The 19315-nt window shown below is 39.8% G+C and overlaps 3 pseudogenes across 3 annotated transcripts in view; 2 read left to right on the forward strand and 1 right to left on the reverse strand.

The window, feature by feature from the left end:
- The window catches only part of LOC308357138 (olfactory receptor 3A3-like), a 36734-nt pseudogene extending 33490 nt beyond the window's left edge, over positions 1-3244 (reverse strand). The window contains exon 1 of the transcript in view: positions 3224-3244. The product of the transcript in view is annotated as an olfactory receptor 3A3-like (transcript). The remainder of the gene's footprint in view (positions 1-3223) is intronic.
- Positions 3245-3407: 163 nt separating this feature from the next.
- Positions 3408-4289, forward strand: LOC308357139 (olfactory receptor 3A2-like; annotated as a pseudogene). The gene has a single exon. The product of its transcript is annotated as an olfactory receptor 3A2-like (transcript).
- An 11725-nt stretch (positions 4290-16014) lies between these two features.
- LOC308356835 (olfactory receptor 3A1-like) lies at positions 16015-16963 on the forward strand (annotated as a pseudogene). Its single transcript has one exon. The product of its transcript is annotated as an olfactory receptor 3A1-like (transcript).
- Positions 16964-19315: the final 2352 nt, after the last annotated feature.

Consider the following 19315-nt stretch of genomic DNA (forward strand, 5'->3'; position numbering starts at 1 on the left):
TCCGCCATCTTGACTCTTCCCAACTAACTGAACATAATTTTAAAAAAGAAATTAATTGCCATGAAAAAAAAGAAGGTATGTAGACATTTATGAACTATCCTTAAGAAAACTTTCTCCATTTTAAGCCAACAAATATACTAAGTATATTAATAGATTTACAAATGTTAAATCATCCTCTCCTATTTAAATCTATTAGATAATGGATTTCATCTTGTTTCATTTTTTCCTCTCTTCCCCTATGATCCTGTGCCTTATTTCTCAAATTCTACATATAGTGAGATCATAAGATAATTGTCTTTCCCTTATTGACTTATTTCACTTAACATAATACCTTCTAGTTCTATCCATGCCATTGCAAATTGCAAATGGCAAGATTTCATTCTTTTTGATGGCTGCATAATATTACCTTGTGTATATATACCACATCTTCTTTATCCATTCATCTATTGATGGACATCTGGGTTCTTTCCATAGTTTGGCTATCATGGACATTGCTGCTATAAACATTGGGGTGCATGTGCCCCTTTGGATCATAACATTTGTATCTTTGGGGTAAATAAATACCTAGTTGTGTAATAGTTGGGTAGCTCTATTTTCAACTTTTTGGGGAACCTCCATACTGTTTTCCAGAGTGGCTGCACCAACTTGCATTCCCAACAGTGTAGGATCACCAACACTTGTTGCTACACCTGCAGGACCCTCTACATCCTCACCAACACCTGTGGTTTCCTGACTTGTTAATTTTAGCCATTCTCACTGGTGTGAGGTGGTATCTTATTGTGGTTTTGATGTATATTTCCCTGATGGTGAGTGATGTTGAGCACTTTTTCATGTATCTGTTGGCCATTTGCATGTCTGTTCATGAAAACTTCTGTTCATGTCTTCTGCCCATTTCTTGATTGGATTATTTGTTCTTTGGGTGTTGAGTTTGATAAGTTCTTTATAGGTTTTGGATACTAGATTTGGATACTGCTATGTCACTTGCAAATATCTTCTCCCATTCTGCCTGTTGCCTTTTAGTTTTGTTGACTGATTCCTTTGCTGTGCAAAAGCTTTTGATCTTGGTAAAGTCCCAATAGTTCATTTTTGTCCTGCTTCCCTTGCCTTTGGCGATGTTTCCAGGAAGAAGATGGTGTGGCTGAGGTCGAAGAGGTTGCTGTCTGTGTTCCCCTCAAGGATTTTGAGGGATTCCTATTTCACATTTAGGTCTTTCATCCATTTTGAGTCTATTTTTGTGTGTGGTGTAAGGAAATGGTCCAGTTTCATTCTTCTGCATGTGGCAGTCCAGTTTTCCCAACACCATTTATTGAAGACACTGTCTTTTTCCCACTGGACACTCTTTCTTGCTTTGTCTAAGATTAGTTAACCATAGAGTTGAGGGTCCATTTCTGGAGTCTCTATTCTGTTGCATTGATCTATGTATCTGTTCTTGTGCCAGTACCATACTGTCTTGATGATTATAGCTTTTAATAGAGCTTGAAGTCTGGAACTGTGATGCCACCACCTTTGGTTTTCTTTTTCAACATTCCTCTCACTATTTGGGGTCTTTTCTGGTTCCATACAAATTTTAGGATTATTTGTTCCATTTCTTTGAAAAAAGTTGATGGTATTTTAATAGGGATTGCATTTGATGTCTAGATTGTTCTAGGTAGCATAGAGATTTTCACAATATTTGTTTTTCCAATCCATGAACATGGAATATTCTTCCATTTCTTTGTGTCTTCCTCATTTTCTTTCATGAGTATTCTATAGTTTTCTGAGTACAGATTCTTTGTCTCTTTGCTTAGGTTTATTCCTAGGTATCTTATGGTTTTGGGTGCAATCATAAATGGGATTGACTCCTTAATTTCTCTTTCTTCTGTCTTGTTGTTGGTGTAAAGAAATGCAACTGATTTCTGTGCATTGATTTTATATCCTGACACTTTACTGAATTCCTGTATAAGTTCCAGCAGTTTTGGGGTGAAGTCTTTTGGATTTTCCACATAAAGTATCATATCATCTGCATAGAGTGAGAATTTGACTTCTTTGTCAATTCGGATGACTTTTATCTCTTTTTGTTGTCTAATTGCTGAGGCTAGGACTTCTAGTCCTATGCTGAACATCAGTGGTGATAGAGGACATCCCTGGAAACAAACTGAGGGTTGCTGGAGTGGAGGTGGGTGGGAGGGATGGGTGGGTGGGTGATGGACATTGGGGAGGGTATGTGCTATGGTGAGCACTGTGAATTGTGTAAGACCGATGAATCACAGAACTTTACCCTTGAAATAAATAATACATTATATGTTAGTTTTTAAAAAAGATAATGGACTTCATTTTTTTGTACTTAGGATTTTTGCACACATATTATCAAATGGGGGTAGTGTAGAATAATTCCTTTTTTTTGCAAAGTGAATTGGAGGGGCACCTGGATGGCTCAGTTGGTTAAGCATCTTACTCTTGATTTTGGCTCAGGTCACCATCCCAGGGATTGAGCCCTGCATCAGGCTCCATGCTACGTTTAGGATTCTCTCTTTTCCTCTCCCACTGCCCCTCTCTCTCCCTCTTCCTCTGTGAAGGACAGTGTGCTCTCTATCTTGCTTTCAAAAATAATATAAAATAAATATTATAATATTAATAATATTATTTAATAATATGAAAAAATTAAAATAAGTTTAAAATTTTTTAAATCAATTGGAAGGCAAAAATCACAATTTTTTTCCTAAGTTAAGGAAAGTTTATATTACATGAAAGCTATATTTACACTGACAGTTTAAAATAATTTGTATAAGAATTATATGAGCCTAGAGCCTACACCAGCAAGTACATTATTGACTATCCCTTTTCCCCTTTTATTTTTTCAGTTGTAGTTGGTTTATTTGGTTTGGGGACTCTTCTTGAATCGATTGTTCAGACTTAGGAGCAGATAGTATACCAAAGTTATTTGATTTATTTTTGACCTGCTGCCTTTCACTTCTTAATTTTGTTTATCTTGATATTTTTCTTACTTATTTGCCACATATTTATTCCTTTGCAATATGCTTACAAGGACTTATGATAACATTCTTCTGTTGTTTCTATTTACTAACTATTCACTTTTACTTTCAGCATCATATTTCTCCAAATCTCTTCATACAGGTTGTTGGTGGGAGGACCTCATTCCTTGATTCTAGGGAACACTGGAAGACAGGATTTATATATCTTTCACAAGAAGGGGGAGTACCAGGGTAGTAGTAGTGTAACTCACCTGGAACTTGGGTGAGGACATTGAGGTGAAGACAGAGGGATAATGAGTTAGGTATGGCCAAAGGAGAGGGAAAATACTCACTAGGGACACTTGGGAATTTACCCTGGGGCTAGGCATTTGAGGGGGAGTTGATATATTTTTCTTGAATAACTAAGTTGAGAACACTGATCTCTTTCAGAGACCCATGGACCTAGAATCCAGGACCAATGGAACAGCTGTTACTGAGTTTATCCTGCTTGGCTTGGTGGAGACACAAGTGCTACAACCAGTTGTCTTTGTAGTTTTCTTCTTTGCCTACCTGGTCACAGTGGAGGCAACCTCAGCATCCTGGTTGCCATCTTCATAGAGCCTAAACTCCACACCCCCATGTACTTCTTCCTGGGGAACCTATCAGTGCTGGATGTTGGGTGCATCACCATCACTGTTCCCTCGATGTTGGCTCATCTCCTGTCCAACAAGCATACAATTCCCTATGGAGCCTACCTCACACAGCTTTTCTTCTTTCATCAGTTGGCTGGTGTGGACTGCTTCTTACTGACAGCCATGGCCTATGACCGATTCCTGGCCATCTGCCAGCCCCTTACCTATAGCACCTGAATGAGCCAGACAGTCCAAAGGATATTGGTAGCTGTGTCTTTTAGCTTTCACCAATGCACTGACCCACACAGCAGCCATAGCCACACTCAACTTCTGTGGTCCCAATGTGATCAATCACTTCTATTGTGACCTCCCACAGCTCTTTCAGCTCTCCTGCTCCAGCACTCAGCTCAACAAGCTGCTGCTCTTCAGTCTGGGCATCCTCATGGCAGGTGCACCTGTGATTCTCATTGTCACCTCCTATATCCATGTGGCAGCTGCAGTCCTACGAATCTGCTCTGCTGAGGGCAGAAAGAAAGCTTTCTCTACATGTGGCTCCCACCTCACTGTGGTGGGTATATTCTATGGGACAGGCATCCTCAACACCGTCATTAGCCCCATGCTGAACCCACTCATTTACACCCTCCGGAACCCTGATGTGCAGGGGGCTCTTCGGCAGGTGCTCGCAGGGAAGCAAGCCCTTGTATGAGGAGTGGAGGGAAGAACCACAGCGTTTTCCTTTTCTCCTAGCTCCTTGAGCAAAATGACTTTTGTTAGGAAGTAAGACTTCTTATTCCCCAGGGAGGCTCTACCTAATAATATGTGTGCAGGTTCTGTTGACCAGAATCCTTGGCTAGTTGCCTTTTGGTCCTAGATACCCTTTCCACTCCAGATGGAGGTGGGACCCAGGAAGCTCTGCAAGCTGGGAGACTCATGGTCCTATAGGCAGAACCTTTGTTTATTTTCTGCTGAAGACCCCAAAAAGACTCCATCAAAGATTCTCTCCAAACTGGGATATGGAAAGTCACAGCTTGGTACCAAGTGTTAGTACATCCACCTGTCTGGGTTTCCTTGAAACAGCTTCTCCAACTTGCTTTGACACCAGGGTCCCACACAAGATTCTAGACCTAGTACAGTATAATTTGAGACATTGAGTACTCTGTCTACATTGCAAGATTCTAGGGTATTCAACAGTGAAGAGTTTACACTTCCTTTGGGACTTCTTTTTTTTTTTTTTTTTTTCCCTAAAATGGAAACACCATTCATTGATTTTAATTTCCCATTAGAAATTATGTTTATAAAAATGAAAACAAAACAAAATTTTACCAGTAGAAAATGAAAGTCAAATCTTCACCCTCTCTACCCAAGCCCTTCATAATTCAATTTCCAGAAGAAGCCGCTATTAAGAATTTGGTACCAAAAAAAAGAGAGAGAATTTGGAGGCACCTGGGTGGCTCAGTGGGTTGGGCCTCTGCCTTCAGCTCGGGTCATGATCTCAGGATCCTGGGATCGAGCACCACATCAGGCTGTCTGCTCAGCAGGGAGCCTGCTTCCCTCCCTCTCTGCCTGCTGCTCTGCCTACTTGTGATCTCTCTCTCTCTGTCAAATAAAAAAAAAAAAGAATTTGGTGCCTCCCATCTAGCTGTTTATACATATGTAAATACATTTACATATTTTTGTATCAATATAAAAATATATGTGTGTATGTCATATTTATAGGGGCATGTTATGCCATGTCTTTTTTGTTTATACATTACTTGGTAGACTTTATTCTCTATCAAAATATTTTTAAAACTTACCTTATCTATTTTAATAACTGCCTAGTGTTAATTTATGAGTTAACCATAATTTACTAAACCATATTTCTTTTGATAGTTTATATTGTTTCTTTTTTTTTTTTTAGATTTATTTATTTATTTGACAGAGCGAGAGAGATCACAAGTAGGCAGAGAGGCAGGCAGAGAGAGAAGGGGAAGCAGGCTCCCCACTGAGCAGAGAGCCCGACGCGGGGCTCGATCCCAGGACCCTGAGATCATGACCTGAGCTGAAGGCAGAGGTTTAACCCACTGAGCCACCCAGGTGCCCCAGTTTATATTGTTTCTTAATTGACTATAATTATGATTAATAATAGAAATAATATTCTTCAAAGATGTGTTTTTTATTATCTTGCAAGCATTTCTATAAGTTCTAATTAGTAAGATTCCTGAGTTGAAAAAATAAAACAGATTTTTATATTATATGTATAGTATAAAATATGTTATATACAATATATAATATATATTATTAATATGTAATTATGTTTTATATATATTTCCCCTGATCCCACGCAAAAATTCACTCTTTTATTGTTATAATGGTAAGTAAAACTTCTTGCTCCCCACAGCTTTGTAAGCAGTAACTATTAAAATAAATTCTTCTAATTTTGAAATTGTAATGGTTGAAAAAAACTAATTATTATTTCAATATGCGTATCTTTGACATCACATAAGTTTGAATATATTTTCAAATGTTTATTGTCCATGATGTGAACTAAACTGTGTCCCACCAAAATTCCTATGTTGAAGCTCTAACCCCCAGTGTGACTATATATTGGATAGGGTGTTTAGGAAATAATTACGGCTAAATGAGATTAATTAGGAAGTATTAATGAGGTATTTTAGGAAGTAATTAAGGCTAAATTAGGCTGTGGCCCTAACCCTGTAAGAGTGGAAGAAACATGCCACGTGAGGACACAGTGGGAAGACAGCCACCTGCAAGCCAGGAAGAGAGCTCCCACCAGAACCTGACCATGCTGGCACCTGACCTTGGACTTCTAGCCTCCAGAACTGTGAAAAAACAAATTTCTGTGTTTAATTTAAACCATCCTTTTTTTTAACCCCAGTCTAGGTTATTTTGTTATGGAGGCTTGAGCTAACCAATACAATTCATTAGTACTTCTTCACTGGGAATTAATTTTTCCCAAGTTTATTATGGAATAATTGATAAATATAATTGTATATATTAAAGTGTACAACATGATGATATGTATACACACACATGAAATGATTACCAAGAACAAGATGATTAACACACCCTCTACTTCACATAGTTAACTCGTGTATGTGTATGTGTATGTGTGGTGAGAATGCTTAATATCTACTCAAATTTCAAGTATACTTGAATTATCAACTGTAATCCCCATGTTGTACATTAGATCCTCAGAACTTATTTCATCTTATAACTGAAAGCTTGTGCCCTATGTCCTACTCTCCCCATGTTGCCCGCCTACTTGCCAGTCCCTGGCAACCACCATTCTACTCTCTGTATCTATGAAGCTTGCTTTTTCTGCTTTTAAGATTTCATGTAGGGGTGCCTGGGTGGCTCAGTGGGTTAAAGCCTCTGCCTTCAGCTCAGGTCATGATCTCAGGGTCCTGGGATCGAGCCCCGCATCAGGCTCTCTGCTCAGCGGAGAGCCTGCTTCCCCCCCCCCCCCCCCGCCTGCCTCTCTGTCTACTTGTGATCTCTGTCAAATAAATAAATAAAATCTTAAAAAAAAAAAGATTTCATGTAAACGTGATACCATACTAAATTTGTCTTTCTCTTTCTGGCTTATTTCACTTAGCGTAATGCTATCAAACTCCATCCTCATTGTAAGAAGTGTCAGGAGTTCTATTTGTGTGTTTTTTAGCACTATGTGTGTGTGCATGTGTGTGTGTGTGCATGTATATCAATATCTACCTATATATCATATTTTCTTTATGTACTCATCTGTCAAAGGATATTAAGTCATTTCCATATCTTGGCGACTGTGAATAACACTGCAGTGAACTTGGAAGTACAGATATTCTTTTCAGATAGTAATTTCGTTTACTTCATGTCTATAGCCAGAAGTTGGATTGCTGGATCATACAGTAGTTCTATTTTTAATCTTTAGAGGAAATCCCATACTGTTTTCCATTAGTGACTCTACCAATTTACACTGCCACAAAGGGAGCACAAGGTTTGGTTTTTCTCCACATCTCATGAACACTTACTATCTTTTTCCTTTTTGATAATGGCCATCCTGACAGGTGTGAGGTAATGGCTCATGATAGTTTTAATGTGCTGATGATTGGTGATGTTGAGCACATTTTTAAGTTTCCTGTTGCCCATGTGGATGTCTCAGATCCTTTGCCCATTTTTAAAATTGGGTTATTTGTTTTACTTATTGTGTTGAATGAGTTCTTTATATATTTTTTATATTAACCCCTTATCAAATATAGGGCTTGCAAATATTTTCTCCCATGTCATAGGTTGCCTTTTCAATTTATTAATGGTTTCATTTGTTATGCAAATGATTTTTAGTTCAACATTGGCAAGGACCACAGGAGTCTTTAGTGGCCCAAACGTTATTGGGGTCCTTGGTGGTAAAGTCTACTGGCATTCTCCTGCTCTCCGATTTGCCCATGGGGGTAAGCTGTAGCTGAGTGGATCCCTCTTGGCACCCCGTCTGGTGGGCTAGAAGTCATGGTGGCCACAGGGTCAGGGTCCTGGGATCAAGTGCACTTGTTATGGTGATGGTGCTGAGGCCTGACCTATGAACATGTGCAGCTCTCCCATAGAACTAGGGTTTGGGTTTCTAGGGCTCACAGTGACTCAGGCTCAGAGAGGGAAGGGAAATGTTGCAGTGGCTAGCCCAGAAATAACAAGGGGGCAATGGTGGCTTGGGCCTATGTGGCAACGTGCAGTAGCAGTTTGATCCTGGTGTTGCTGGGTGAGAACTCTGACTCAGGACCTGAGGCATAAGTGCACTGAGTCAAGGTCATAATTCTTTGCAGTGAAAATAAGCAGATATTTGGAGAGCAAGATGGTTATGCTGGAGGCAGCAGCTGGAAGTCAATCTCAGTGCTGTGGACTAAGCTATTGGGGTGATGAGAGGTTGCTATTACGGAGAGTAGGATGCCTTAGGCTCATCCTGGAGCATAGTCCATAGCATATTAGAAGCAATATTGGTCACAAACAATGGCATAAACAAGTATATTGTTTGGGGGACAGGGGTTAATTGGATAGGGGTGGAAGAGTCAATCACATAGCATAATTATTGATATCATATACCTTGGAATCAGACGAAGTCTGAACCCCAACTCCTCAAAACCCTTAAGTATATGCCCTTAGGCAAATTACTGAGTCATTCTGAACCTCAGTCATTCATCTCTAAAATGGGAGTAGTAAAGATACCTACTTCACAGAATTGTTGTAAGGGTTGATTGGGGTTTGGTACATATAAATCTTACAGTGTGGGGTCATGTACATGTTATCAATTATTGTCATGTTAATAATATTGGTAGTCTTCTACTAGGAACTCTACATGTGTTATTTCATTTAATCCACCCAATAATCTTTCAAGAGGATATTTCTCTCATTCCACAAATAAGGAAACTGGGGTTCAAAGGGTTTTGTACTTACTAATAGCTGGAAGAGCAGGTATATCCATCTACAAGGTCCAGGAGGCTTCCCTGGAGAGTATGCTATCACATGGGCTTAGGTGAATTATTAATGAGGAAGACATAAGAGTCCAAGGGTTACACTATACAACCTCTCTGATTTCCTCTCTCATCATCTCTATCACTAAATTCTTGTTTTCTAAGGGCCTGGCCCAGATAATCATGGTGGGGACAACTTCCCAGGGGTTCCCCTTGCCCCTCCCAGCACAGCACAGTGCTTCAACCAACCCTCTCAGGATCATTTTGGGACTCCCAAGACACAGTGCTTGTGGCCCTGACTAACAAGGCCCTAGTGGGGAAAGTATTTTGTTCCTGGGGATTCATTAAGAATTTCAAGTTGGGGGGGGTGCCTGGGTGGCTCAGTGTGTTGGGCCTCTGCCTTCAGCTCGGGTTGTGATCTCAGGGTCTGGGGTCAAGCCCAGCATCTGGCTCTCTGCTCAGTGGGGAGCCTGCTCCCCCCTCCCCCTATCCCACCCCCACAACTGCCTCTTTGCCTACTTGTGATCTCTGTCAAATAAATAAATAAAGTCTTTTAAAAAAAACAAAAAAGAATTTCAAGTTGGAAAGGGCATCTCCAGTTTTTGCCTCTTCTCTTGGGTTTCTTCCTCATCCCCAGATCCAAGGCAGGTTTCCTCCTCATCCCCAGTTTAGGAGTCAGCTTGTTTCTGCCCCCAAATCCTGTTTGGACTAGACATCTGGGAGATCAAGACCTAGGCTGGGGACCCAGATTCAGTGCTGACTCCATGGAATTCCCTGAAAGACCTTGGGAAAGCAAAGATCCTCCTTATGTCCCCTTCTGTGTAATGGAGTTATTAGGATTACTGCCCCTTTTATCCTTATAGATTAATATGGGGGATGGAGATAAAGATTTGGAGAAATTCTAAATCACCTCGGAGGTATGAGGCACCACTGTTTTACTGCTGCTCTATTTATTAGGACTTGTATTATTTAGTTAGCTCTCCCTACCTCCTCCTCCCTGCTCTTGGGCAATTTTAAGGACACAAGAGGATTGCCCTATGGTGAAGTCCCATGACAGAGATGATCTCCATCTCTTTTTTAAAAATCTAATTTCCATATATATACCTCCTCTTGACCCCCTGGAATAGCTGACCAAGCTTGTGCAGATTCTCACCCCACCTTACATCCCTTCCCATGCAACTTCACTGGCTTACGTGTGGTTACAGGTGAGTGTTCTCATGGTCATTCCTCTGTTCTTGTGTACAATGGAAGGGAATTTACTTGTTACTGAGCAAGTCAAACCTCCTGGTTTTACAGGTGCAGCAACCAAAGTCTCAAAAGCAAAAATAAGAGACATGCTCAGGATGACATATCACGTGAGTGGAAGAGCTGAGACTATCACCAGAGATTGAGGGTGGCTCAGTGGGTTAAGCCTCTGCCTTTGGCTCAGGTCATGGTCTCAGGGTCCTGGGATCAAGCCCTGCATTGGGCTCTCTGCTCGGCAGGGAGCCTGCTTCCCCCTCTCTCTCTGCCTGCCTCTCTGCCTGCTTGTGATCTGAGTTAAAATCCTGCCTCTACCACTTTATGTGACTCATGTTCTTTCTATAAAATTTGGATTATAAAAGATATCCATCTCATAGTGAGGGTTGGGAGGAATAAAGGACTATAGAAACAGAAATACAATAGAAAGCACTTAGAACTGTGCATAGTGCCTCACCCAGGGAAATTAGCCTAACAGCTGTTAGCTGCAATTGTTGTCAGGGACTGCCCTGAGGAAATTTTGTCAGTATCAAAAATATTGGGACAACCTAAACTGTACATATTGCAGGGAAAGGGATTTCTGTTTGTCTTCTGTGCAGTTAGTTCATGGTGATGGGGACCTTGTAAAAATTTCATGATCATTCCCAGGAGATGATACATCATCAAATATTATAAAAATAATCTGCATTCATTGTAGACAAACCAGAAGGTAGAGACGAGTAAAAGAAAGATGATAAAACCATTTTATTACTCGAACCACTAATAAAGTTTGGTATTTCTTTCCAGTCTTGTTTCTGTGTGTGAGAGTGCGAGAGTATGAGTGTGTGTATTTGTGTTGATATTGAAATAATACCACATTGTGCAGTTTGCAACCTGCTTGAGTCACTTAACATGTCATAAGAATTTCATTTTTTAATTTTTTTTTTGCATTATGTTTCCCATCAATATATATTGATGGTATATAAGGGACGCATAGATTTTTGTATATCTGATTTTTATGTTGCTACTTTTTTCTAATAATTCTTCATTTTTTTAATGGACAATCAAAAAACTTGCTTTGTCTTCCTTTTCAATATATGAACTGATTTTTCTCTTTCTAGATGTTAATTTCACAGGACCATGATAAAAACAGACGTAACGGTGGGGATCCCTCTCTTACTCCTGTTTGTTTGGAAATGACCCTGCAATATCCCTCTATTCTTAGATGGCTATACATGGATGTTTTTTCTTTTAAATCAAGAATGGATTGTAACCTGTAAAAAGTACTTTTTAGGCACTTGATATGATATATTATATACATACTTCTAAATTATATTAAATCTTCTTCAATTTTTTATGAGGTCTCTCAATCATGATAGATGCTTTTAAATATTCTGGTATTTAAAATTCCCTACAGTTATATTTGGCATTTTGCTTCTATAGTCACAACCAAAGTTACTCTCTAGTGATATTTCATATATTTCTTCCAAAAATGTGATATTTTTAGTATCAAATGTATGCTAACTTCATAAAAAGTCTATAGGACCTAGAGAGTATGATGTTAAATAAAACAAGTTAGACAAATACCATATGATTTTACTTACATGTAGAATCTAAAAATCAAGACAAAACAAAGAGCCCATGAATACGGAGAACAAATTGGTGGTTGCCAGAGAGAATGGGGGTTGGGAGAATGGGCAAAATGGTAAAGGGGAGTGGGATGTACAGGCTTCCAATTATGGAATGAGTAAGTCACAAGGATGAAAGGTACAGAAAATACAGTCAATGGTATTGTATAGCATTGTGTGATGACAGATGGGACCTACACTTCCAGTGAGCAGAGCATAATATATAGACTTGTCCAATCACTATGCTGCACATATGAAACTTATGTAACATTGTCAACTACAATTGTTTTACAAAGACACTGGGAAGCTTAAATTTCTTTCTGGTGCTGCAGGAAGTTTACATAGCATGAGAATATTCTATTCATCGAAGTTAAATTAAACTTCTCTCAATAGTTTTATGAGGCTAGAGATTGCTACTAGGGTAATTATTTCTTTGACAATTTTCTTGGCTTTGTTCCCTGTTTCTGGTTTACTTGGGTATTGAGACTGTTCTAGAATGTATTTTAATTTATATTTTCCTATAATTTTATCTATTTTATTGAAAATTTCCATTTAAATAATATAGGGAGTATTCTTTTAAATTTTAATTTTTTCTTTGTGTACCTCTGGCTATCATTCTTTCTAATTCTTTTTTTAAGATTTACTTATTTATTTGAGAGAGTAAGAGTTTGCAAGGGGGAGAAGAAGAGGGAAAGGGAAAGAGAAACTTAAGCAGGCTGCACTGAGCACAAAGTCCAAAGCAGGCATCGATCTCATGACCCCAAGATTATGACCTGAGCAAAAACCAACAGCTGGATGCTTAACCAACTGCACTACCCAAGTACCCCAATATCCATTCCTAATTCTTAATTGTTTGTATTCATCCTTCTTCTTCTCGCTTGTTCTTGCCCAGATGACCATCTATCTGATTATTTAAATAGACTTACATTTTCTTATTATTTTTTAATTTGAGTATAGTTGATACACAATGTTAAATTAGTTTCACATGTACAACTTAGGGATTTAACAAGTTTATACATTATGCTATGTTTAGCAGAAGTGTAGCTACAGGGAGGCCTGAATGGCTCAGTTGGTTGAGTGTCTGCTTTTGGCTTAGGTCATGATCCCAGGATTCTGGGATTGAGTTCCGTGTTGCAATCCTTGCTCAGTGGGGAGCCTGCTTCTCCCTCTGCCTGCCACTCCCTCTGCTTGTGCTGTCTCTCTCTCTCTCAAATAAATAAAATCTTGGGCACCTGGGTGGCTCAGTTGGTTGTGCGACTGCCTTTGGCTCAGGTCATGATCCCGGACTTCCAGGATCAAGTCCCGCATCCGGCTCCCAGCTCCTTGGGGAGTCTGCTTCTCCCTCTGACCTTCTCCTTTCTCATGCTCTCTCTCACTCATTCTCTCTCAAATAAATGAATAAAATCTTGTAAAAAAAATTTCTTGAAAAAAAAGTAAAAAAATTAAAAAATAAATAAATAAAATCTTTTAAAAAAGATGTGAAGCTACCATCTGTCTCATTGCATTGCTACTACGGTATCCCTGACTATATTCCTTATACTGTGTCTTTTATTCTCATGACCTAGTCATTACATAACTAGAAGATTTATATCATATGTGTGTGCAACTGTGTGTGTGCTCTTTCCCTTCTTTTTAAAGCAAACCAAAGAATACTATATTCCTTCTACCAGTTGTGATTTATATTTAATAATAAGGCTTTGATATCTTTTGAGTCAGCACAGACAGAACTGTTCCCTACAGCTGCATAGTATTCCTTTGTAAGGCTATACCAAATTAATTTACTCAGCCCTTTTGTGGTGAACACAGGTTATTAGCAATCATTTGCTCTTTCAAACCATGCTTCAACAAATGACCTCATGCATATTTCACCTTTTATATGCAACCGTATATCTGTTGGATAAATTCTCAGAAGTGGATTTCCAAGTAAAAAGAAAACACATTTGTCATTTTTGAAATACAATATCAAACTGCCTTTTTTTAACTTATCATTTCTGTCTCACAACTATCCTACAAATTTCTCTTATAGCCAAACCTAACCTGTAGAGAATGAGATTTGGGGAAATGCAGGTCCAGCATAGCTAATTTGCCAGAATTTTTGAATTTTAACAGAATCATTAATTTTGGTTATTTTAAATTTTTTTCTCTATTTTGAATCATCCTTGCACTATTAAAGTTCTTCCATTTCCCCCTAAAACTTCCCAGTTTAATTTTTACATTTAAATTTTTGATCTGTTTAGAATTTATTTTTGCAAAATATATAAGGTATTTGTACAACTTAAATTTTTCCCAGATAGCTATACTACTGCCCTTATAGCACTTATCTAATAGTATATTTTCCCATTCATGCCACTTATATCATGTGCTAAATACCTGTATTACATTAGTAATGGACATTTCATTTCTCCTCTTTTAAAAGTTCATAAAATTTTGGGATGCCTGCGTGGCTCAGTCAGCTAAGTGTCTGCCTTCGACTCAGGTTATGATCCTGGGATTGAGCCCCTCATCGGGCTCCTTACTCAGCAGGGAGCCTTCTTCTCCCTCTGCCTCTGCCTGCCACTCTGCCTGCCTGTGTGTGCTCTCTCTCTCTCTCTCTCTCTCTGTGACAAATAGATAAATAATCTTTTAAAAAATTTTTTATTTTATATTTTTCAGCCTTATTGAGGTATAAGTGACAAATAAGATTATATTTGAAGTATACAAAATAATGGTTTCACATATGTTCACATTGTGAAAGGACTCCCACAATCAAGTGAACACATCCATCACCTCACATATTTACCTTTTCTTTTGTGTATGAAACATGGAAGTTCTACTCTCTTAGAAAATTTCAGTTATACAGTACAGTGTACAGTCAACTATAGTCACTTCATTATACCTTAGATCCTCACATTCTTATTGCTTTTATGGCTGAAAGTTTGTACCTCATAACCAGCCTCTCCCCATTTCTTATAGTTCTTTTTCTAATGTCTTGATCTGATTATTTAATCACTTTATTTTTTATTTTTATTGTATTTTCTTAGGGCTATAATTTTGCTTATGAACACTGATTTAGAGATAATCCACATGTTCTAATGTGTGCTGGTTTCACTATCTCCTTTTCACCTCTCTCTGACTTTTTTTTTTTAAGATTTTATTTATTTATTTGACAGACAGAGATCACAAGTAGGCAGAGAGGCAGGCAGAGAGAGAGAGAGGAGGAAGCAGGCTCCCCGCTGAGCAGAGAGCGTGATGTGGGGCTCGATCCCAGGACCCTGGGATTATGACCTGAGCCAAAGGCAGAGGCTTAACCCACTGAGCCACCCAGGTGCCCCTCTGACGTTGTTTAGTTTTAGTTTTGATTACCTCTGAACCAACTGTTTCTTACAGATTATTTAAAACATTGGGATTTATTTTTAAAAAATCTTTTTTCCTTAAATTGGATTGCAATTAAGTATTATTACCTGTATTCTTTATTCTTTTGGAATTTTCTGAATTTCAGGTTTATACATGCTCTTTTTAAAAATTGTATCTATTTATTTGAGAGATAGCGCAAGAAGGGGAAGGGGCAAAGGGAAAGGGAGATAGAGTCTCCAGCAGACTCCTTGCTTAATGCAGAGCCCAACAAGGGATTCAATCTCATGACCTTGAAATCATGACCTGAGCTGAAATCAAGAGTCAGATGCTTAACTCATTGAGCCACCCTGGTGTCCAAATATGCTCTTTGTTTGGGGGATGAATGATTCATGGGCATTTGGGAAAGGCATATATACCAATTAGCTTTACCTCCTGAATAGTTATATTGAGAGCTTTTACAGCCTTACATTATTTTGTCAAATTAATCCTATGGTGGACTGAAAGCCACTATAATGCTCCCTGTCTACCATACATAGTGATACTGTATCAATGGTGATAGCTCCCTTCTTGAAGCAAGTCCTCTATCTAAATTCTTTAAGTTATATGGGGGGAAGGCAAAGGTTCTTCCTGACACTTCTGTTTTTTAAAAGTAATCAGCCTAAAATAATCTACATGCCATTTGGGATGGCAAATTTTGCTGCCCTCCAGAGTCTGTTTTGTTTGTTTGTTTTTCATTTGTTTGTTTGTTTGTTTTGAATCAATATATCGAGAGGAATGATTCTTCTTCTCCTTGGATGTTTCCTTACAGGAACTAATGCAGTCAAACTTTAGGGCCAATAGAACAGCCATTACTGAGTTCATCCTGCTGGGTTTGGTGGAGACACCAGGGCTACAACCAGTTGTCTTTGTAGTCTTCTTCTTTGCTTACCTGGTCAAAGTTGGAGGCAACCTCAGCATCCTGGCTGCCATCTTCATAGAGCCTAAACTCCACACCCCCATGTACTTCTTTCTGGGGAACCTATCAGTGCTGGATGTTGGGTGCATCACCGTCACTGTTCCCTCGATGTTGGCTCATCTCCTGTCCAACAAGCGTACAATTCCCTATGGAGCCTGCCTCACACAACTTTTCTTCTTCCATCTCTTGGTTGGGGTAGACTGCTTCCTGCTGACAGCCATGGCCTATGATCAATTCCTGGCCATCTGCCAGCCCCTTACCTACAGCACCTGAATGAACCAGACAGTCCAGAGAATATTGGTAGCTGTGTCCTGGGCTTTAGCCTTCACCAGTGCACTGACCCACACAGTAGCCATAGCCACACTCAACTTCTGTGGTCCCAATGTGATCAATCACTTCTATTGTGACCTCCCACAGCTCTTTCAGCTCTCCTGCTCCAGCACCCAACTCAATGAGCTGCTGCTTGTTGCTGTGGGTTTCATAATGGCAGGTACCCCCTTGGCTCTCATCATCACCTCCTATGCCCATGTGGCAGCTGCAGTCCTACGAATCCACTCTGCCTGAGGGCAGGAAGAAAGCCTTCTCCACATGTGGCTCTCATCTAACTGTGGTTGCCATATTCTATGGTTCAGGTATATTTAATTACATGCGACTGGGTTCAGCCAAGCTTTCAGACAAGGATAAAGGAGTTGGGGTCTTCAACACTGTTATCAACCTTATGCTGAATCCAATCATCTACAGCCTCAGGAACCCTGATGTACAGGGTGCCCTCTGGCGGGTGCTCAAGGGGACGCCATCACTAGCTTGACAAGGTCTTGAGTTCTGGAATGCCACTCCCTCATTTTCTCTTTCTGAACTGAAAGAGAAATACTCTAAAGCCAGTAACTAAGACCAATGGTCCTTAATTGCTTCTGCCTCCCAGCAAAACATGAGGTTTTTTTTGTTAGGGATAATGGTTAACTGAGGCCATGCCCCAGTTATAGACAGTAGGTGTGTTAAGCTCTGCTAAGGGCAGCCCCTCTGACAAATTACAATTTCAGTTGCCACATGCTACCTTTTCTGTGTAGAAGTGGAACCTCAGAGCTTTGACTATTACAGGATCATATCCCACAGGAAGGTTATAGTCTGGGTTCCCAAAAATATCCAATAAAAGTCTTCCCCACCCCTCCTACTAGTAGGTCATATGATTCCCTCAAGTTCAGGGGTGGTCTGGTTATAAAACATGGGCCTAGAGATCAGAATCATTTTATTTTTCCCATCAGGTTCCTACAAAGCAAAACAACAACAACAACAACAACAAAACCCACCTCTATCTTTTCCAATCACACAAAGGTAACATGGAATATAGAGGGAACAGAGGAGAAGTCATATTGGTTGTTATGTGTTGTCCGGTAACTCTGAAGAACATCATCCCTGTGTGCAAATTTTTAAAACTCAGTTAACACATATGATAAATCTTATAAAATGAATGTTCCCCATCTAACTTTCCTGATGTACTTCAAATCTTTTGAAAAGATCATCTTTTGTAATGTAAATATTATTTAAACATGAAAAACTGCCCAACTACTCAATATGAACTTCCTCTCTAACTCCTCACTTTCAGTCCCCAAACCTTCCAGCTGAGATAATCCATATCTGTAAATAAAGATATGGTGATATCTCCCCTAAAATTTCCTTTCTCAGTAGGAGAACAGTCTAGAATATTCTCTCATGTTGCATGGTGCTCCCCAGGCTTTTGTTCAGTCTGTATTTGCCTGTATTTTCCTTCTAGCCTCTCTTTGAGAAGAATTGCCCATTCTGGGCATCTCTACTACGCCACTGATGTTTCCTGATTTGTTTCTCTAAAACATCCCTTGAGCTGCTTCCGTGGCATGGCTTCTCCATGAGTTTTCATGCATTGAAAGGATTGAAAGGATCAGGTAAGATGAAGATGAAGAGAAAGGACATGAAGGAGGGAAGCAGAACAAGAATGCAGATGGAGAGTTTGTGGGGAAATAAAGAAGAAAGATGGGAACTGGGAAGAAATAGGAGAGAATTGCAAGCAAATGGGCTGGGAAGAAAGGATCAAGGCACTGGAGAGGACCCAATGGGGTACAGAGAGAGTGGATATGAGAAAGAGAGAGAAATAGGATAAATAAGATGCCTTGAGACAGTTAAAAGGTGAGAGGAAGGAAGGGGACAATAAAATCAGTGAGTCAGAGGGTGCCTGGGTGGCTCAGTGGGTTAAGCCACTGCCTTCGGCTTGGGTCGTGGTCTCGGGGTCCTGGGATCGAGTCCTGCATCGGGCTCTCTGCTCAGCGGGGAGACTGCTTCCCTCTCTCTCTCTCTGCCTGCCTGTCTGCCTGCTTGTGATCTCTCTCTGTCAAATGAATGGAATCTGAAAAAAAAAAAAAATCAGTGAGTCAGGGATGAAAGATGTGGGCTTCTGTACAGGGCAGCTTCTTGTTCTGTATGTCCAGCAGTAACCCATTTATACAACCCTGACATCATCATTGTAGCCTACCCTCTCCACGGAGGATAAAAAAAAATTGGGGGTGCCTGGGTGGCTCAGTGGGTTAAGTCTCTGCCTTTGGCTCAGGTCATGATTCCAGGGTCCTGGGATCGAGCCCCAAATCGCATGGGGCTCTCTGCTCAGCAGGGAGCCTGCTTCCCCCTCTCTCTCCTACTTGTGAGCTCTCTCTCTGTCAAATAAATAAATAAATAAATAAATCTTTAAAAAAAAATTAAGTTTCACTGAAAGTGCTAAAAATTATTCAGGGACTCACTTTCCATTTTTCTGAATAGAAAGTGCTCCTAGAATATTAAGGAGGCCTACCAGATGGCAAAAGAGTGAAAGGGAGTGCTGGGTATTTTATCTACTTGCATCTCTAAAATGTCATCAGAATTTGTTTCTAACCATCCAACTTATTGACTTACTCTCTGCTTTTTGAGTCATGCCTGCCAAGACTATCAAAAGACATGGGGAAAGAATAGCTCTTTCCTGATTCTTTCTTAGCCACCAAATAAACTTCAGGGACACAAACAATGAGCTTCCTGGGAGGGTCAAGAAAACTTCTGAGGAAGATCTATAACATGGTCTTGACTTCATCACCTCCACTCCTGGGCAACTTTCTTGACCTTGGGTAAGTTCTTTACCTTGTCTGGGACTACTTGACAGAGG

Source organism: Martes martes (assembly GCF_963455335.1).
Source record: "Martes martes genome assembly, chromosome: 16".
NCBI lineage: Eukaryota > Metazoa > Chordata > Mammalia > Carnivora > Mustelidae > Martes > Martes martes.